Consider the following 21,374-nt stretch of genomic DNA (forward strand, 5'->3'; position numbering starts at 1 on the left):
GTGATGTCTAATTTTAAGCCTTGTGTATGTGTACCTGTTTAGTAAAGGTAAAGGGACCCCTGACCATTAGGTCCAGTCGTGACCGACTCTGGGGAGCGGTACCTATTTATCTACTTGCCCTTTGATGTGCTTTCGAACTGCTAGGTTGGCAGGAGCTGGGACCAAGCAACGGGAGCTCACCCTGTTGCAGGGATTCGAACCACCGACCTTCTGATCGGCAAGCCCTAGGCTCTGTGGTTTAACCCACAGCGCCACCCATGTCCCATACCTGTTTAGTGGGAGACCTCAAAATCTACCATTTCCACTAGCATGAAACTACAAGTTTCCACCACTCTTCTTTCAAGCAGATTCATCTTTTGATAAGGAAATACCCCTTTCTGAATCTGGTTCTATAGTTCTTCATTAGATATTGCTAGTGATAGTCTCTTTGAAGTGGAAGAGAACAGAAAATTCTTTCAGATGATCCATATTTTGGAGTCTCTGCAAGTCTGAATTATTTATTTAATGTATAGAGTAAACTCAGAGTATCAGTTACCAAGTTCGCTTCTGAATACATGAAATTATGTGTGCCCCCCCCCCCCCGAATAAATCTTTTTGTCATGGTAGTTTTGCAGTTCCTGGTTTGCAATAAAATTCTTTAAACTAAGAGTTTGCCATTTGTGGAACCTTGCCTAGGGACAGGCCTGCTACACTTTATAGTTGCACATAGAAAGATAAGCTGGAAAGCTTCCAGATGTTTGTGGACCCTAAGTGTAGTGAAGGAGGTGAATTGGTGACTGCCATTGGGTACAGACCGCAGACTGAAACCTAGTTGGCTTAGGCTCATCGTGAAGCAGTTCTGGGAGTGCTGGATATAGGGCTGTTCAGAATAAACCCTGTTCCATGACACTGTCCTATGCAGAATCTCAATATATGTGCATAAGTAACATCCATAGAAGAATAACAAATTATTGGTTGGTGTGCAATGTGGACAACACAGTGACCAACCCTCAAGTCAAATTGCACATGACTGATTTTCAATGCCATCTCTCAAATAAATGCACATATTAAAACACTGCTAGATTCATTCCTGACCCAAAATACATGTGGCTAGGGGACGTGTGCACATGTGTCTGACATATTTTGCGCATGAAATTTATGTTGCTCCCATAGCCTTAAGATGGAACACATGTGCTTTGCATATGGTTTGTATAAATGGTATGAAATGCTCCAAAGAGGTTTAAAATAGACTTGGGAGGAAAGTAGCAGACAAATTGCAAGTTTAGGATTGCTTGCTGATCACTTAATTGTAACAGTAGCAAACATGGCTAGAAAATTAGTTCATTACAGCATTGAATTCTTGAGAGATGGAAGTTCTGAAGGCAAATGGGATTTTTATTTTGCTTGACTTTTTAAACAAAATCTATTTCTTTATTCCCTGTACTGATGCTTCCTTTTCCTGAAGAGGTAAGAGAAACTGTGATTATTATCATGCAGCTAATACAGGCTTAGATCTAGAGTTAAAGTAGTCCCACTGATTTCAGTGGGTCTGTCCTCCAAGCAGTACTATGTCTGGTCCAATCTACTATTTCAATTGTATTTTTCTACAATTGAAAATCACACTCTGTCAGCAAAATTAAGAATTGACTTTCATAGAATCATAGAATCATAGAGTTGGAAGAGACCACAAGGGCCATCCAGTCCAACCCCCTGCCAAGCAGGAAACACTTTCCTAGTGCTTTAACTGAACTTGAATCACATGGCATGCAAATCCCCTAAGTTGGTACAGTATCAGCACCATTGCAATTTAGTCTTGACACCATTGGGCATGATCCATTTTCCCAGTATCATGATCTAGTCCCAAAGTGTTTTGCTTCCAAGCTCTCTATTCAGTTTATGTAAAATCAACTTGAACTATGATTGCCACAGCATAAATCAAATAGTCTCAAACTGACCATGGGAATTTTAATAGATATTTTGACTTCTACTCATTCACTCCCCATAAAACCATATTGCATGCCATTCAGTTTTCAGCTGCTTTTGCATCCTCACCGACCCCTTGTCCACTTGCCATGGTCAGTCAGCATTTGATGCTCACTTAATGTCCTCATTGGGCTTTATTGGGAGATTCCCTTCCCCTTTTAGGGTTCTCTTTTATAAATATATTTTTGTACTTCTGCAAACCATGGCGCTTCCTCAAGCCTACACTTACACTTCCCTCAGGCATGTGGATGGTGCTGTTTTGCCTATATGTGTAAAATACTTGAAAATCAGATGTATGCAAAACAAAAAAAATAGCATTATTTTTAAAAATAATTGTAATGCTTACAACACCCTTTCTCATTCACTATATTTTTGTATCCTTGTCCTATACTGGGGAGTGATCCTGTTTGTGATTCCACTTACCTTCCAGCTATGCCTTTCTTTGGGATACTACAAGCAGTAAGGAAATCAAGTAGGGCATTCCACTCCCTGTTTTCTGTTTTTCTTTTTCAGCTGCCACTCAACATTCCCTGGGTACTGAGCATGCTCAGTTCTGATTAAGCTGCTTTGGGGGTGTGTGCTGTTTGTTTATAAATCTTTATTGTACCCATGCAAAACTTGGGGTTCTCCCAAGCATGCTGAAATCTCCTTGTTTCTCAGTGGCCTCCCATTTTGGTTCTAATTCTGTTGGCGTTTTCTAATAGAGGGATTGACCCTAGCAGAAGCGGGTACTTTCTGGACCTCCTTATTCTGTTCCCTATAATCCTTGCCTTTTATAATTCCCCCCTCTTCTATTCAAGACTGTGGCAGAGAGTTTAAAGCTGATCTGTGCCATACATTTAAAGAAGTGCTAGACCACTTTAAACAGTCATGGCTTCTCCCAAAGAATAACCGTAGTTTATTAAGGGTGCTGAGCGTGGTTAGGAACCCCTATTCCCCTCACAGAGTTACAATTTCCAGAATTCCCTGGTAAGAGTGATTGATTATTAAACCACTCAGAGTATGGTAGTCAACGAGGGGGGCGGAGCTCTCCAAAAAAACTCTCCCTCTCTGTATAGTTGATGCCGCAGCCCAGTGGTGGGATGTTTAGGCACTGATCATTGCAGCCACCGCCACCCTCAGTAAGGCTGGTGGGTGATTTCCCTTGCAGCCCAAGCAGCAGCAGCAGCCTGCAAATAGCTGTTCCTGTGCTGCACAGAAAAGAAAGTGCTGCCATTCTTAACACAGCAGCCACTCAGCTCCAGAGTCAAGTGTACTGATGGTTACACCAGCTGGAGTCTTCAACAGGGGCAACCGGTGGCAGACAGTTCCTGCTTTCAGGACCCAAGAAGCCTCCCAAGAAGTCCTTTTATCTGCAGCTGTGACTCGTCTTTGGCCCTGCTGGGCACACAAGGAAATAAACTATAGCTTGCTTGCTTGCTCGCCCGCTCACTCTTACACCCAAAACTGCACCCCTTCTCAGGGCATTCAGTTCTTCAAACTGTTTGGCTGTAAGTGCAAACATGCATTTGACAAGGCTAATTGAAAGAAACAAATAATGTAGAGCAGTTGGGCATGTAAAGAAAGGGGACTCAACAAGCAATATGTATTGAAAAGTACAGGCATGCAATGACGACGTCTATTTCTCCCCCTGCCTCACTGCCTGGCAGTTGCCTTTGGGGAGTGCTACCTCTCAACCCATTCTGTGCATCTGAATGGAGAGCTACAACATAAACTATTTCTGCTGGTGCCATATGCAGAGATCATGTTCCCAAGGAATCACAGGTAATCCAAGAACTTAGCAGAAAATAAGCAGAGGAATACCTTATAAATACCCCTTGCTCCATTCTAATTTAATTAGCCTTCAATTGTTTCAAGAAAATCCGCAGAATCTGCATTTATTTAAGGTAAGCCTGCAGTTCTATTTGTAACCTCCCAACTGACAGGGGATCTATGCCTCTTGACTCCAGCCAAACAACATCCCCTTTTATTTAATTCCCCAGATTGCTGAACTCAGTGCTTCATTTTCCTTTAATGCCTCTCCCTGGTCTCCTGCCCCCTCAACTCCTGAGGTAACTCTATCTGGTGCTACGTTCCTAACCAGCCAAATCTTTTATGGATGGCTTAATTATTTTCTTTTCTCAAAAGAAAATCCAATATGATCTTTGATACGTGGGAGAAAATAAAATGAATTGTTTGGAAAGATGCATTTGAAAGTGCGGGGGCGGGGTTCAGGAATAAGAATTTATGTAAGATCTCACGTTGCTGTCAGGCTTTTCTCCCCTCCCCTAGAATTTGTGTACGAGATTAAAAGAAATCCTTAAAATGGCTTTGATAGCTTCATACTTAGGCTGAGGAGAAGCAGATGCATTCTGCCCACAAGAAACAGTTCTAGGCGTTCACCCTTGCAGGAAGAAAATGAAAGTTTGAGCAAAACATTTTGATACACTTACAGCATTGAGCAAGTCTCTTCTCTTCTCTCTCCCCCCTTCTCATGGTGTTGGCATTCTTTGATTCAATTTATCTGTGCTAAAGCATGACTAATATTAGCCAGATGCTTTTTGTAAAAAACAACAACAAAAAACAACAATTTAGCCCCAACCTTGCAGTACTAAAACTGGTAGCATTTTAATTTTTTTATTTTTTTGGTCTCAAATGCTTCTTTTAAAAAAGGTTACTGTATAGGATAGCTACAGAGTAAAAAACATGTGAATGGTCTCCTTGGGGATGATTTCATGACTAAGATATTGGGTTGGATCCATCATATGTTTAAAGCCCTATTATACCACTTGGGGTCCATGGGGAATGCTGGGAACTGTAGTTTGTTAAGAGTGCTAGGAATTGTCTCCATGATATACCACTTTCCTGCCTCTTTTCTCTGCCCCCATTGTATCTGTTGAAAGCTCTTTGTTGGGTTTGCAAACTCCTGAACAGACTGCCATGCATCCTGGAGGTGGAAATAAGAAAAAATCAGGTGGAGGCCACTGGTGAAAGGTGATCCCATCTCCCATTGAAGAACACCCCTCACCCAATGCCATTCCACCTCTTCAGGAGGATCCTCAACATTCTGGAGAGGATTTTCAGATCTGGAGGGAACTGCAGTGGGGAGGGAAAATTCAGCTGCACAAGCAACCTTCATTTCATGCAACTCTGGATCCGACCTATTATTTGTTTATTGTTATTATGACATTTTTTTTGGTGCTACATTTCCTTCAAAGATTCCAGGGTGGTCTACCTGGATCCCCTTCCATTTTACACTCACAATAAGCCTGTGAGGTAGGTTAGGTTGAAAGAGAGTGACTGGCCCAAGGTCACCTAGCTCATTTCATGCTAGTCTGTCAATCTGACTACTATTGATAAGCTTCAGGTCTATGCCAGTGCCTCAGTCCCCGTTCCATACAACCTAGTGAAATTCGGTGATGCTAGTCCATTTTCCCAGACATTCAACCTGAAGTCTTTTCTTCTTCTTCTTCTTCTTCATTTGCTGCACTGTTTTTTTTAATCTCCCATGATAAAAGCAACAAAGCGAATATACTGTTTCAGGTCAGTTCTGGCAAATATGAAACTGAAGAAAATGAGGAACATTTTTTTTCTATATAAAAAAATCTGTTTTGTAAAAGCCAGACTTATGTAATGAAACCAAATGTATAGACTGGAATTTTAAAAGAAATCCTAGCATGAAGATAAAAGGACATGAAAGATAGTAAATGCTGAAATGATACACCACATAATGGTACACTGTCAAGAAAGAAAGATAACATGATAGCTTACAGAGTCATCTTAAAGCCTATAGAGGTACTTGACCCATAGTTTGGAAGGAAACAATCTTTTTGTTTCATCTGGCTCATATTAAAAATAGGAAAAACACAAACCTTTATTTTTTTCCACTCTCACACATATGGTTTAAAATCCATGCAATTTTTAACTGTCTAAAATTCTTTTAAAGCAACCTAAGACAGAAAGAATTATGAAATCACTTTTCCATTTCATTTAATGAAAAACTGCACCACCACTGTTGGTCTATGTGCTATCAATTTTAAAGCGAGCTGGGTTTCAATTGGTCCTGAGTGCAATCCATCATAAAACGGCACCCGATATGGATTAGCCAACTAGCTTACTGCTGATAAAAATGGAAAGTTCTTAGAACAACCATCTATATATAAAAATGCATCGGCTCTCAGCATAATTTCAATTATCTTCCAACGATACTTTTCTACATTTTTGACTCTGAAGATGTGCACGTCATTCTAATGCACTCTAAAGGGCAATACCCACGTCCATTTGTTACTCAAAGTCATTTTCTCCCCCATCCAGGGATGGCCAACATGGTGCCCTCCAGATGTTTTGGATTAGAGCTTTTATCAGCCCATATAGCATTGCTATTTGTCTGATGCAACCCCATCTAAAGAATTATAAGATGTCCCCACTCACATTACCACAGCCACCTGCTAGTTGCTCAGATTCATTTTCTGGTAGCCAGCCCTGAGGATACCAGTGCTCCCCTTGCTTTCCTCTTCCAACCATGCCTCTCCTTCCTTTTGGCATCACCCCTTTAAAGTAAAAAAAAGCTTGACCACTATAGTAACCTCCATTGTCAAAGAAATGAAATACGGTTGGAAGCACATGCCCATGCCCACCCTGAAACATTTGCAAGTGCAAACGGTATTGAAAGTCTAACTGCCCTCATATCATCATGAACACAAATCATCATGCACACTCAATAAAAAGGAGATATGGAGGGGCTGTGGAAGTGGGTTGCTGGGAACATCTCTCCCCTCCTTAGACTCGGATGACTCCTCTGCGTAACTATGGAGGGCCTCCCACCTCTATCCTGCTCCACTGTGCACAAGCATCCCCTTCTCTCTCTCTCTCTCTCTCTCTCTCTCTCTCTCTCTCTCTCTCTCTCTCTCTCTCACACACACACACACACACACACACACACACACACACACACCCCTGTACACCTCTGTTTATAATGCAATCACTTCAAGTGTCAAGCAGGCTCCTTCAAGTACTGGGACAATACTACTGGATGCACTACTGCCGAGAATCAGTTACGGACTTTGGGCTCTCAAATTTCAATGCTGTGCAATGCTAAAATTTGGTGCCCCCACCTCTTGTGCTCCATTCTACCACACCAGTCATGCTACCCTAAAACTTCAGCCACAGGGTTCTCTGCAGTCCTAACTAAGAATGGGTGAGCTTACTCCATCAGAAATTGTACTTTGCTTGTCAAGTTCTGCCCCTGATTCTCTTCCACAGTCTTTCCCAGCTGATTAAGCCCTGTTACATCTTCAGCTTCTGACACCTCCTCTTCCCAGTCTTCTCCCTCTTCTCCTTGTGACCACTCATCATTGTCCCACTCCCCAGGCTCTGAGCCTTCTTCCCTTGCTGGTTCCTCTGTGTCCAATGAGTCCATGACATCACATATGTAGCAAAGGAGGAAATGTATCACCAAAAAAAGAGGACTAGTGAGAACACGTATATGCATAAAAATTGCAGGTGCTAATTATATGTTAAGTCAATTTAGACATAGTGGGGGCAGACATAAGCTTGCATAATGGGATTTCACCTTCTTCTCCTGCCTGCAGCCCTCATGTGCCCCCAACATCTAGATTATGATGGTGAATGGAGGACTTCACAGGGGAGGAGAGAAACAGGGGCCTTGTTGCCCAAGGGGAAGTCTATTCCACTCATGCACAGACAGCATAGGATGCAACCCATCCTATAATTCAAACAGAAATATACCTCGCAACGGGAACAAATGGCCAATGTTGCTTGCTATCCATTTGCTATCGATTGGCAATTTCAAGGTTCCTGCCTGCCCTTCTTATGGTTCTCCATCTTTTAACTGAACTTCGGACCAGGCAGCCCCTCCAACAGAAAACTCCTTGAAATGGATACCTGTCCTCTGGCAGCCTTTCAAGTAGAAAATGGTCTTCTGTAAAGTTGGACCCAGGAGAACTCTAATTTACACGTATGACTCAACCTGCCATCGCATTCTGAAGCAGGGGAGTCCCAGGTGGGCAGGACTGCATGATTCTGATGATCATGTAGTTTGACCCTGGAAGCAGGGATGAGAAAGTACTGTCAATTTCTGTGTCTCTCAGTTTCTTATGTTTCGAGTCTTAAGTTTAGTTCTCCACATTTCCACATCAGTTTGTGATTTTTTTTAAAAAAAAGAGGTCCTCATGAAATTTCACCAGCATTTTCATGCAAATTTCTTCTAAGATACACGTTATTTGAGGATTTGCCCTATATACACATTTTTGCAAAAACCATTTCCCTAACACAAAGCATTTGTGTGTGTTATTTTCACCAATATATGCACAATGTACCCAATTATATGCATTTTTTTACACAATACATGGCTGGAGAACTTCATTGCAAAATTCAGAGAAGTGCAAATTTCAAAGTGTGGCTGGTTCTCAGGCTTGTTTAGGACAGCCTGAATTAAGTAGATTTGCCTAAAGTGAGCTGAATCAAACTCAGACCCCATCCCTACCCTGAAGGCATACTTCCAAGACTAAAAGATAACTGATGTTGGTCATCAGTAGTGATCTCTTGGCTTGTTACGGCTGCTAATGGCATACGAGGGCCTGCCTACTCTGTTAAGTCTAGGACACAAGTCAGAAGAACAAAATGAGGAATGAGGACTGAAGCATCCCCAGCTCACAATGATCACAATCTTGATTTGCAACAAACTGAAGTCAAGCACTGCACTTTTAACATACACCTCTCTATAGCATTAGAGGCCCAATGTAGAACTTTAGAGAGATGCATTTCAGGTTGTAGAAGTTGTCTTTGACTAAGCAACTGGAGATGTAACTGGAAAAGGGCCTCTGGGAAGAGTCCAAAAGCTCTCTCTAGGTGTTGAGAGCCTCTATCTCCCATCACTGACGCACAGAGATAAGGACACTCAGCACCTCTGAGGAGAGATACAAAGTACTCCACTCCACCCACCAACTACAGCACAATCCACTTAATCAGGACCCAGATGGATGGCCTGCTCTTTAAATGGGCTGATAGCCAGGGAATAGATTTAGTGCATCCTATTTCAATGGAGAAAGAATGGGTAATTGCTCACTTAATTGTGAAATATGTGTTTGGCTGGCAAGTCTGATGGCTGTGGGTTTATATTCACAATAGCTTACAGGTGTGATTCAGTATTTATTTGCATATATTTCTTGCTGCTTGTCTTTTTGTACGCCCCCACTTCTCTCTCTCTCTCTCTCTCTCTCTCCCCCCCCCCACTTCAATGCAGCTCTGGATTAAAAAAAACACACAGAAGAAACCGCACAGCACATTGTTCATTGTTCAAGCAATTCAGGAAATAAAAGTAATTGTCTCGCAACACAATATATTCCTTGGAGCCTAATCAGAATGAAGAATGTGTTGGCACATTTCTCTTCCCAGCAGGGTCCGCACCAATTAAGAGGATTGCATATAAATCCTTTTAGTAAAGTACAATGGGAGGTAGAAATGCTTATAAAATATGGATTTTCCCCAAAATATCCCTTAAGTAATATCCAATATCAGATTGGAAGACCTTGTCTTCTCTCCTCTTTTATGAGTCATTTTCCTAAGCTGTTGCTCAGCATTATTATTATTATTTTTATTTACATTTTGAATGCTTAAAAGAATGACGTGTTTTCTTTTTCCTGCATCCAAATGAATAAAAAAATAAAAAAATAACTGAACCACAAAAAGATACAGTCCTTCACATTGATACATGCAACTCTACAGCTATGGGACCATGCTGCCACTGGATTCCCAACATTACACTTTCATGGGTCCTCTTCTCTGAGTGACAGCAATCGAGATTTTTTTGTCCACGGGGTATAAGGAGAGGATACAGCTATAGCCGAGTCTGTCTTCTTCCTTAGTCCCTCAGGGACTTCAGTGTCTGTATCTGGGTTCATTTACAACACTAGCTTGCTTTTAGGTGGCAAGGGGAAGATTTTGTGCATGGCTGACCTACAGCATCTTCAATTAAAACACCAGGAAGCTGGGGGAAAGAATGGCAGGAATCAGGGCTTGGTTTCCATGCATCAAAGTGAAAAGAAGTAGACTTCTCTGCCACACCTCAACCCAATACTAACCCATATTTTTCTAGGGGGGAGCTGGATTTTCAAGAGGCTCGGTGTTTCCATCAAAAGTTTGGCTTTCAATAAGACAGAGGGTTGTATTCAACCAAGTTTTCCCATGCAACATAGCACCATAGATTTGTAGAATTTGAAGGGGCCATGAGGCTCATCTAGTCTCAATACCCTGCAATGCAGGAATGTGCAGGTGGCCCAAGCAGGGACTGAATCCACACCCTTGGTGTTATCAGCACCACACTCTAACCCAGTGAGCTGACTCCAGCCTGGTCAACAGAACTTCCACCACCTTCCACCTCTCCCTTCGGCACTGGATTTTTTATTTATTTTTTGTTTCTTGGATTTCTGTCCCACCTTTTTTTCAATGGAGATGATGATGATGATTTGCACTCATTGCTTATGAAAATGAACGTTAAAATATGATGTTTATATTTTAATGTTTTAATGGAGTTGTTTTGTTGTGTGTGTTTTAATTGTGAATGCTGATATTTTACATTGGTGTCATCTTAATCTACTTGTAAACTGCTTAGAAACCTGTTTTGGCATTAGGCAGAGTGGGTTGTATTCCATGTATCGCTAAGGAGAATGTTCTGTCCGCAGAGTCATTTCTGCTTGCCTGACAGAACAATCTCTCCTCTATCATCTCCCTTCCTGTGCTCTGTTCTGGGGTTTTTCCTGATCCTCTGCAGCAGATTTGGGAAGGGTGGGAGGGGGCATTCAGGGGGAAAGTCCCATGGTGATAGCAAGAATCCTCAGGCTGGCATCCACTAGTGGAACACCAGCTGATTGCAACCCCATATAAACAAACAGACCATGATATAATAATAAAATAGTAAGTTAAACTCATTGTGCCTTCACGATGAAGACATTTCCACTGATATCTGCTAACGTGTAGCCTAAGCAAAAAACAGAAAGCCAGGAGGTGCAAAATGAAAGGCTTTCACAGCTGTGTTCATAGCAGGCATAAAAAAGGACTGTGCCCTGTTAGAAATCTCCTGGAAGAAGAAGAATTCCCTCCTCCATCAGCTCCAACCATAATGAAGTAGGAGCAAGTGGGAGAGGAGAAGCAGGAATGGGATGGGACCAAGCAGAAAACACCCAATGCCTGCTTTTGTTGAAGTGCTTCCATGGAGAGCCATCGCTGGATTGACTAATGGAAGTCAAAAAGTCTTGCTTCCGTTGTGTAATCATGGCTTTATAGAGTAGCATTAAAGGGGGTGGGAAGTTGCAGTCCAAAATATTTGGGGCACTCTATTGTTTGACTTTCCTCTTTTGGGATGAAAGCTTGGTTTGTATATTCATTAACTGAGGAAATCACATTTAATAGCTTTATTTTCATCATGTTTTGAGTTAAAACTGCAGCAAATGTTCCTTATGATTCATGCTCAAATTTGAGAAAGGAGTCGCCAGTACTTGTCGGTGATGTATAGCATTGATTCTTTGGTGAGTGGATCATTGTTTCTAGCACTAAGCGAGCATATTTTGTTCTTTCCATTTTTTAAAAAAATAAAAATAAAAAAGCCAATGAAATATTCTCCTGATGACCTCTCCTTTCAGTTGACAAGCGGTAGCCTTCATTAATCTGCTGCACGCGATAAAGTCCACCATTCAGCTGTCTGTCTGTTAACCCGACTCCTTTAATTGACAAAGCCCCTGCCATCAAAGTATTTGGTTTGCTTTTTTATTATCATGCTTAAAGCCTAAATAAAATTCAATCTTCTGCAGCAATATTGAGATATTACATCCAGATGAAGAGTGGGTGTCATAGAAGAACGGGCTGCTAGCAATATTCTCTAGGCATTTTGCCATCAACCTTGGTTAAAGTTGTAAACCTTAGTTTATTTAAAGAACACGCACACACACCCATACACAACTGAAACAAGTTTTTGTGTGCCCTTCTGACATTAAAAAGGACCAAGGGACACTTCACCAAGTTGTTGTGTTTGCCTTTTCCTCCCTAAATACTGTATGGTTATTGGCATAGAAGAGAGAATGTGTATTGCAGCCTTGAGAATTTGTTTTGTCTTCAGTCACTGTAGTGCCTTGTATAATGCATGTCAGAGACTGAGGGTTGAGAGAGGAAAATATTCGGGGTGGCACTCAGATCTAGTTCCAGAATACCAAGGAAGTATGTAGTCGAAGGTGGAAACTTCATATTTCTTTCCTGTTAATTTTGTCAAGATGAGAGTGCACTATCTGGCTGTTTGGTTTTTTTAAAAAGTGTCAGCAATGTGTGGAAGAGCATTCTATTGTGCAACAACAAAATGTTTTCCCCGACTGTGCTTAATTATTGAAATAAGAAACATGGGAGGGGGGGGGCTGTATTCAAAACAAGCACCAGTCTTTGCACCCAGCTGACAGCACAGAGCTCTTCAATGGAAGAAGCTGGAAAGGCATGCCTGTTGCATGAGTGTGGTTAGGAAAGAGAAAATACCTTAAGAGAACAGCGCAAAGAGCTTTGCCCAGATTAAAGAGAGAAAGAGGGAGAGAGTGATGGCTAGCACCTTTTTTTCCTAAGGAAGTTCTGTGACATCCTGAACCAATCAAGGAAAACGTGAACAGTAGAAATGGCAGTGCGCCGTGCCAGGAAACGAACAGAAAATCCAGCAAGGATGGGCTTGAATGTCTTCATTTTTTGGTGAAAACCACTTAAGCCTTCCTTCATAAATGTTGTGGAGTTGAGATTTATGGGACTGCAGTACAAAGTACTCACAGTGCTTAAATCCATATTGAGGGTTCGCAACATATGCTAACGTAGCTTTGGATTCATTTCCATAGGCCTGAATGCACTATAGATGTATATAGACAGTCACAACATTCCTGTTGTAGGTTTATGCGGGAAACTCTAGAGTTGGTATATGGCAAGGTGAACAACCTCCCTACCCCCAGTCCAAGGTCACCCAGTGAGCTTCATGGCTGAGTTGGGATTTGAACCTTGGTCTTCTCTGTCTAGGTCCAGCACTCTAACCTCTACACCATACTGAATTCTCAGTCCTATGAAGGTCAGCTCAGAATTAAGTCGCACTGAGTTTAATGGGGTTACTCTCAAAAATATGCAAAAGTCTGTTTTTTTAAAGGAACTATTGTTCTGGAAAACAAGTGAAAGTATTGCCTTTCTGACTTCAATGTACTATAACTAGTGTATTGGTTAGAATGTTGGAGAAGGACCCGGGAGACCAAATCCCTGCTCATCACTGGATGACCTTGGGCCAGTCACGGCCTCTCAGCCCAGCCTGCCTCTCAGCCCAGCCTACCTCATAGGGTTGTTATGAGGATAAAATGGGAAGAAGAGCCATATTTGCCACTCTGAGCTCACTGTGTGCATGCTGAACCAGTGACTAGAAGTAAAAGTATTTGTAGAAAGGATGAGGAAAGGCTGTGAATACAGCTCTTGAGAATTTGAGTAACAGAAAGAGGCTCTAAAGCTCAGGAATATAGCAGATGTTTTGAATGCAGAATGTCCCGGGTTCAAATCCCTGTCATATCCAGTTAGAATATGATGGGAAAATCTTTGTGCTCAAGATCTGTGAGCGCCAGGGTAGAATATAGACCTTGTTATAAGACAGCTTTCTATTTCCCAATTCAGGGCAATCTTCAAAAAAAAAAAACCAGATAAAATAAACTTGGGGAAATATTTTACATCTCTTTCTTTTGGTCTGCCTCTGGTTGCCCAAATGATGTGCAAGCTCAGCTGTTTCTCAGTCGTGCTATATTTTTTGTTTCCTACCACACTGTGTTCCTTTTGCTATGTAGATGTCTTCATCTTGCCTCTCTGCTCTCCATTTTAGATGTCATTGAACCTGATGATGTTTGTCATGTTGGTCTGTAAGTGTTGTGAAAGAGCCTTCCTGCCTTCCAGGGGATGGCTTCTGTCTTCATAATTACCCCCCCCCCCCCATCCCACCCTCCTGCATTGTAGGGACAAAGATCTACTGTTGCATGAAACTTGCCACACTGTCTTTTGCAGGAGCACCAGCAATATTTTCCTTCCACGAGTCGAAAAGAAAGTGGTAAGGGAGGGTGGATTGGAAAGAAAAGATGTAAAAATGTTGCCATAAGAAAGATGGATGAGATTATGGCTTTAATATCCTAAAGCAGCAGGTGTCAATATTGATTCAGCATGGGGGGAAGCTGGCATAATTCATTTGAAGGCAGTAGAGCTACACTGATTTCAGCCCTGTTGATTACATTAAAAAAATAAGCCTGACTCAACTGACTCTGCAATAATTGCACAACAATTGAGTAAAAGAGAAGCTTTTCTTGGTCTTTTCCCACACTCTAGTGTAAGATACTGAAGTCACACTTGCTTGTCTTGTTTCTTTGAAATCTAATAATGCATGAAGGGGATGCGGGTGGCGCTGTGGGTTAAACCACAGAGCCTAGGGCTTGCCGATCAGAAGGTTGGTGGTTCGAATCCCCGCGACGGGGTGAGCTCCCATTGCTCGGTCCCAGCTCCTGCCAACCTAGCAGTTTGAAAGCATGTCAAAAAGTGCAAGTACATAAATAGGTACCGCTCTGGCGGGAAGGTAAATGGCATTTCTGCGTGCTGCTCTGGTTCAGCAGAAGCGGCTTTCTCATGCTGGCCACATGACCTGGAAGCTGTACGCCGGCTCCCTCGGCCAATAACGCGAGATGAGTGCCCCAACCCCAGAGTCATTCACGACTGGACTTAACTGTCAGGGGTCCTTTACCTTTACCTTTTATGCGTGCAGAGGGGTGTGTGTTGAAAGGGGGTTCTGGATCATGCATTTAGCTCCATCCCCTAAAGCCCTGCTGCTGCTGCTCCTTTCACCACCATTACTATCACTGTGTTCGGCATAATATATACACCACAGAACTCCCTTTAGCAGAAAATCTCTCCACTGCATAAATTGTGCTGGGCATAATGAAGACAATTGGGGGGGGGAGGAGCAACATGACTTGGGAGGTGGGGCTGAATGTACCATCTAAAGCCCTCTTTTGAGAAGCTTGCCTTCTACATATGAGTAATGCCCGAAGAGGGCCATTATAAGAGTGCAGTTCCAAACATATCTACTCGTCTATAAGTCTCATGGGATTCAACAGAACTCCCTCCTCGGTAAATAGGGTATGAGATTTCAGCTTTAATATCCAGTTTGCAGAGAATTTTTGTTTGCCAGCTTGTCAAATGGTATTCACACAGCAGAAGTTTGCAGTGGCATAATTGAATGGTGCTTTTTGAAGAACAGGGTTGGTGGGCACAAGTCACTTAGTCACATAAGAACCTGCCAGATGAGGCCAATCTGCTTTGCACAGTGGCCAACCAAATGCTTGTGGAAAAAGCACAAGCCTGACCTGACTCTCCCCTCCTGTAGTTTCCAGCAATTGGTATTCAGAACCATTACGTCCTCCAGCCATGGAAAAAGAGCATAGCCATCATGACTAGTAGCCACCAATATCCTTACCACCCGTCACTGCCGCCTCTGGGAGTGAGTTCCATAGTTTAACTATGCGCCGTGTGAAGAAATACTTTCTTTTACCTATCCTGAATCCATCCAACATTCAGCTTCTTTGTGGCAGCCACAGATTTTGGGGGGTTATGAGAGAGGGAGAAAACCTTTTCTCTATTCTTTTTCTCCATGTCATGCATTTTGGTGACCTTCTATCATGCCACCTCTTGATCATCTTTTCTCTAAAATAAAAAGACCCAAATGAAGAAAAAAAAGTGTATCTTGTTTTGCATACAATACACACACTCACAAACGAGAGAAAATATATACATTAAAAAAACAACAACTTGGCGAGTACTTTAATTCAAAAGCATGGTATGTTTCTGATTTCCGAAACTTTGAAAGCATAGTATGCTTCTGGTTTCTGAATCTTCGGATAGTCTTCAGATGAATCTGATCTATCCAGCTGGGAAAGGAAGAGATTGTGGCCAGCTCTCCTGAATGTTTTAGATGTTTTTGTCCATGTTACATAAGTAAGCTGTTGTAAGTCAAAATCCCAGATCCCAAGATTTTCCATTGTTAAGACCCAAATGTGAACCCAGTCTACAAAACTACTTCCGCATTAACAACACCCCTTCTCCCTTCTACCAAGATTAACCTTATTTCTAGATGGATTTTAAATAACATGCAAAACACACACACACAGCTGCAGTGCATCTTGACATACTGGCTGTGGACAAATAAGAACAAGGGACATCAAAACCAGACATCCAATGTATCAAGTGTAATCAATCCTCTGGGACCAATCGGCTAGCTCCTTCCTCTTCTAACCTCAACCCCACACTAGGCCAAATAGTAAAAGCAGATGTCCTTTTTTAGAAGGTGGGGAGGGAATCGGAATTCCCACACCCATACTATTGTAGCGATATTTGGGGAACGTAGACCTGGGAAACATCCAACACAAGCTGCACAAAGCCCTCCAAGAATAATCCGGAGTGAAGGATTTCACTCAGAGTGAGAAAAGAGGAGCTGTTATAATGTGGAAGAAATTCAAATGCCGTCAGAGAGCAAAGTGATATCTCAAATTGCTGTGATTTATCCAGCACCACTCAGCTGACCCCACTCCTTTCAAATACCAAACTGACAAGCCAAGCTGTAATACTTAATAAGAGAAAGCCCTCTCACCTTCCATCCTACCATTTCCCCGTAGAAACCTCCAACCACTTAATCCTCGGCGCTTACGAGTTGTGCCTCTGAAATATATATTTCAGCAATTGTGCTCTATGTGCTGAGATGAAGCACTCCTGGCCCCTTACATTTGCTTGCTATTTGGGGCATTTAGGCACTTTCAGATGGGGGCAATCCCTTGCAAATGAGTTTTTGAAGCCTGTATTTTCTCTGTGTGTGATTGGCACACGAGGGTCGGCACATTCATAAGTATACATCTTATGCTTTTCATAGTTATAGCGCTGTTTCCTATCCACCACAGTGAGCATCCCTTGATTGAATTATTTCATGCTATGTGTTCATTATTCTACCCTCCGCTACTTTTTCCCATTCTGGGCAAGTGCACATATATTTCTGTACCTGTGCACACATGCCCCTTTAGTAATTCTCTCCCTACAGGAAATGCAGAAGAGCAAACATGACCACTCCCAAATTATCATATCTTACAAAGGACACATTGGAGGTGTGTCCATTTCCATTTGGTGGTTATACAGAAGTTTTGCACAAGACTGATATTTAGCTGTACTGAACTTCTGATAAAAACCTGGTGTATCTTCTGTGATTACAGTTTTCAGGGTAATCCCCCACATGTTTAAAGACTGGGTCCTCTGAACTGGGTTGCTGAAATTCCAGAATGCCTTCTGCACACTTGTTTGGGTCACCAGAAACAGAAAAGGGCTAGGTTGTACTCAGGTGAGGAGCAACTGGGAAGCAGGGCAATAGCCACAGAGGCCACTCACTGAAATGGTCCCACCACACACATAAGAGACTTCCCCCAAAACTGGTTTCACACTGGTTTTGGGAGCCAGCATGGTGCAGTGGTTAAGAGCGGTGGACTCGTAATCTGGGGAACCGGGTTCACTTCCCCGCTCCTCCACATGCAGCTGCTGGGTGACCTTGGGCTAGTCACACTTCTCTGAAGTCTCTCAGCCTCACTCACCTCACAGAGTGTTTGTTGTGGGGGAGGAAGGGAAAGGAGATGATTAGCCGCTTTGACACTCCTTAAGGGGAGTGAAAGGCAGGATGTCAAGTCCAAACTCTTCTCCTAACTGCAAGTGAGGTTATATACCAGGGGATTTTTACAGATCCTCCACAGTAAGAAGAAATAAGAATTATTATTTTTTTAAAAAAAGTATGGGCTGGCATTTTGATCACATGGATGGCATGAAAGGTTGCTTGCATGAGCAGCACTGATTCCACAGTAAATCTTCACCGTGAAGCATATCCTATCTTTCTTCCATCATGGAACTCAAGGTAGCATATTGTGAGGTTCACAGGCGGTCACTTTACCAAGCACTGACTAGACTCTTGGTCTGTGTAGCTTCAAGAAGGTGGCTACATCATGACCCTTCAAGGACATTTCTCAAACATGAGGTAAGGAGGCAGCTTTATTTTAACACCTGAGCTTAAGCTCTCTGTGGGTATGCAATGTCATACCCATGAGGAAAAGTATGACTCTTGTGGTGGCAGGTACCACCTTTCGGCACACACAGGGTTCATGCAAGCAACCGAGTGTTTGCACATAGGCATGATTCTCATGAGATGTACACTCAGAATGCAAACTCTGGTAGAGATGCTCTACTGAATTTCTAAATGTTGGGCGCATCCTCCCACCATGATCAAAGTCCTTCCACCTCGACCCCATGAATACAGAGGAACAACATGTTACATCCTCAAAGGGCTTATGTAATAGCCAGTTGACTTTCCCCAGAAACACCTTCAGGATGCAATTCCAGCTCTGGATGGCTGAGGAGTAATGGGATACAGTGCAAGATGGGTGTGAAATACCCCTGGATTTTTGGTCCTAGGCTAGCCTGCACTCTTAGGTTCTAAATGCCATTGAGACAAGAATGTTGTAGATTTGGGAAACCAAGATCATTTCAATGCATGAGTGACCATATCCCTAACAATTGTTTTTTCAGATGATTGTTTTAAGCTGCCACGCCTGTGAAATGGAAAGTTTCTGGTTCAGATGTCCCCTGCTACAAATTGGACGTTCAGATCTTTCCTAGTTTCTGCTTTGAGTAATATCCAACATTAGTCATATTCAGAGGAGCCCCATTAGCTGGAATTGTTTTTATATATATTTTTATTGTTAATGACACTGCAATTTTTAAGGAGAAGCTATTTATGAATGCACTCATTAAGTAAACTACAAACTGGTGGGTTGTGATGGGCCTGCTTTGAATATGAATAGCAGGGAATTGGACCCTGTGGACAAAGCCCTTTGTATGTCAGTCACTTCCAAAGACCGTTGCCACTTTCAGAACACATAGTAACAGCAAGCTCCTAAGGCTTCCCCTTTGGAAGGCATTTGTTTCTCAGAAGTCTTCACTTTTGTTTCAGTGCTGACACAATTTGCAAGTACAGTATCCAGAATGCAATAATTTGTATCCTGGAGAATGGATTTATGGAAATATTTGGTGATGAATAGAATAGAATAGAATAGAATAGAATAGAATAGAATAGAATAGAATAGAATAATTTATTGGCCAAGTATCAACCATACTTGGAATTTTGCTTCGACTACATAGGGACCCTGGTGTTGGGAAAGATGGAGGGCACAAGGAGAAGGGGACGGCAGAGGATGAGATGGTTGGACAGTGTTCTTGAAGCTACCAACATGAGTTTGACCAAACTGCGGGAGGCAGTGGAAGACAGGAGTGCCTGGCGTGCTCTGGTCCATGGGGTCACGAAGAGTCGGACATGACTAAACGACTAAACAACAACAATATTGCAATGTAAAGAAAAGAAAAAAAGTACCTCATACAACCACTATTCCCCAACTATATCCAACTAATGTGTCCTGTCAGTGCAAGGATTTCTGCTTGTGCAACAGAACTTGCACAGATCTTCTCCAGAGGGTGCATTGGGGGGCAGGAGCGGGGGGGGGGGGTCCTGTTGTGGAAGTGGAAATCCTTGCAAGGACAGGAAAGGTTACTCGGTGCTGCTTTGGATACCTTGTCTCAGATAGCATTCATTGCTATTGTGATTTTTTGTGCAGAATCAGTTGCTCAAATGTCAGGGCGCTTATTGTGTACTGTCTGTGATATGAACAGTGGCAAGTGATACCTGCCTGAATAATTTCGTGAACTTTAAAAAGAAAAGACTTTTGAGGGTAATTGAATGCAACACAACTCCTGCAAGGAGGAAATAGTTAATTCGTATAAAAATTAACAAGTAAATAAGTAGACAATTGTATCAAACCCTTACTCAGCAAGGTCCTGCCGTTTTATTAACTCTTTTAAAAACATATACCTCTTTGGGTGCTCTCTTAATTGGAGCATAAAGGTAAAGGGCCCCTGACCATTAGGTCCAGTTGCGGACGACTCTGGGGTTGCGGCACTCATCTTGCTTTACTGGCCAAGGGAGCAGGCATACAGCTTCCAGATCATGTGGCCAGCATGACTAAGCTGCTTCTAGCAAACCAGAACAACAGCACAGAAATGCCATTTACCTTCCCGCCGGAGTGGTACCTATTTATCTACTTGCACTTTGACGTGCTTTCGAACTGCTAGGTTGGCAGGAGCTGGGACCGAGCAACGGGAGCTTACCCTGTCGTGGGGATTCGAACCGCCGACTTTCTGATTGGCAAGCCCTAGGCTCTGTGGTTTAACACACAGCGCCACCTGCGTCCCTTAATTGGAGCACATATCTAAGCAAATGGAAATAAAGACAGAGATGGGGGAACAGAAGCAGGAGGAGGAAAGAAGATTGATTGATTGATTGATATCAGTTTATGCCATACACACTGAAAAGGATGTCAAGTGGGGGGGTCAAGTGGAAGCAAACTTGAACCATTACATACCACATTATCCTTCTTCTCCATTAGATCTGTTTATCAAGGGAGAAACAACTTAAAACTGAAAAGCTGAACTAAATAAGCACATGGAAGGTTATATTCACCAGATCTCCTCTGAATCTAGTGTCAAAGCCAGCTCCATTCTCTCCAGATACATTTCTCTGCACACATACCTGGGAGTTGCTTCCTTTGATCATAGTGAAGCTTTTTTCTTTTTCTTTTCTTTCCAACTAAAAATAATAATATTATTTGCAAATTTAACAAAAAGAAAGTGGGTGAAATAGGTAAAGGTAAAGGACCCCTGGATGGTTAAGTCCAGTCAAAGGCAACCCTGGGGTTGCGGCGCTTATCTCGCTTTCAGGTGGAGGGAGCTGCCGTTTGTCCACAGACAGCTTTCTGGGTCATGTGGCCAGCATGACTAAACTGCTTCTGGTGCAACAGGACACCGTGACAGAAGCCAGAGTGCATGGAAATGCCATTTACTTTCCTGCCGCAGTGGAACCTATTTATTTACTTGCCCTGGTGTGTTTTTGAACTGTTAGGTTGGCAGGAGCTGGGACAGAGCAACAGGAGCTCGCCCTGTCACGCGGATTCAAACTGTCGACCTTCTGATCAGCAAGTCCAAGAGGCTCAGTGGTTTAGACCACAGCGCCACCTGCATCCCTCTGGGTGAAATAGAAGCATTGCTGGATCCCGCTGCCGCCAATCCTGCTGCTGAACTGCGTTCAGAGGAGGGGAAAAGAAAAAAGGAGAGTGGTTCTGGGCATGTGGGGCACCTTAAAAGACCACCACATTAGTGCTGCTTGGCGGAGCGGGCGCTAAGAAGCTTGCCCTCTTGTGCGCTGTTCCCTGGGAGCAAGTCCCATTGAACTCGGCAGCCATCGCGCTCTGGCT

The sequence above is a fragment of the Zootoca vivipara genome, chromosome 1 (genome assembly GCF_963506605.1).
Source record: "Zootoca vivipara chromosome 1, rZooViv1.1, whole genome shotgun sequence".
NCBI lineage: Eukaryota > Metazoa > Chordata > Lepidosauria > Squamata > Lacertidae > Zootoca > Zootoca vivipara.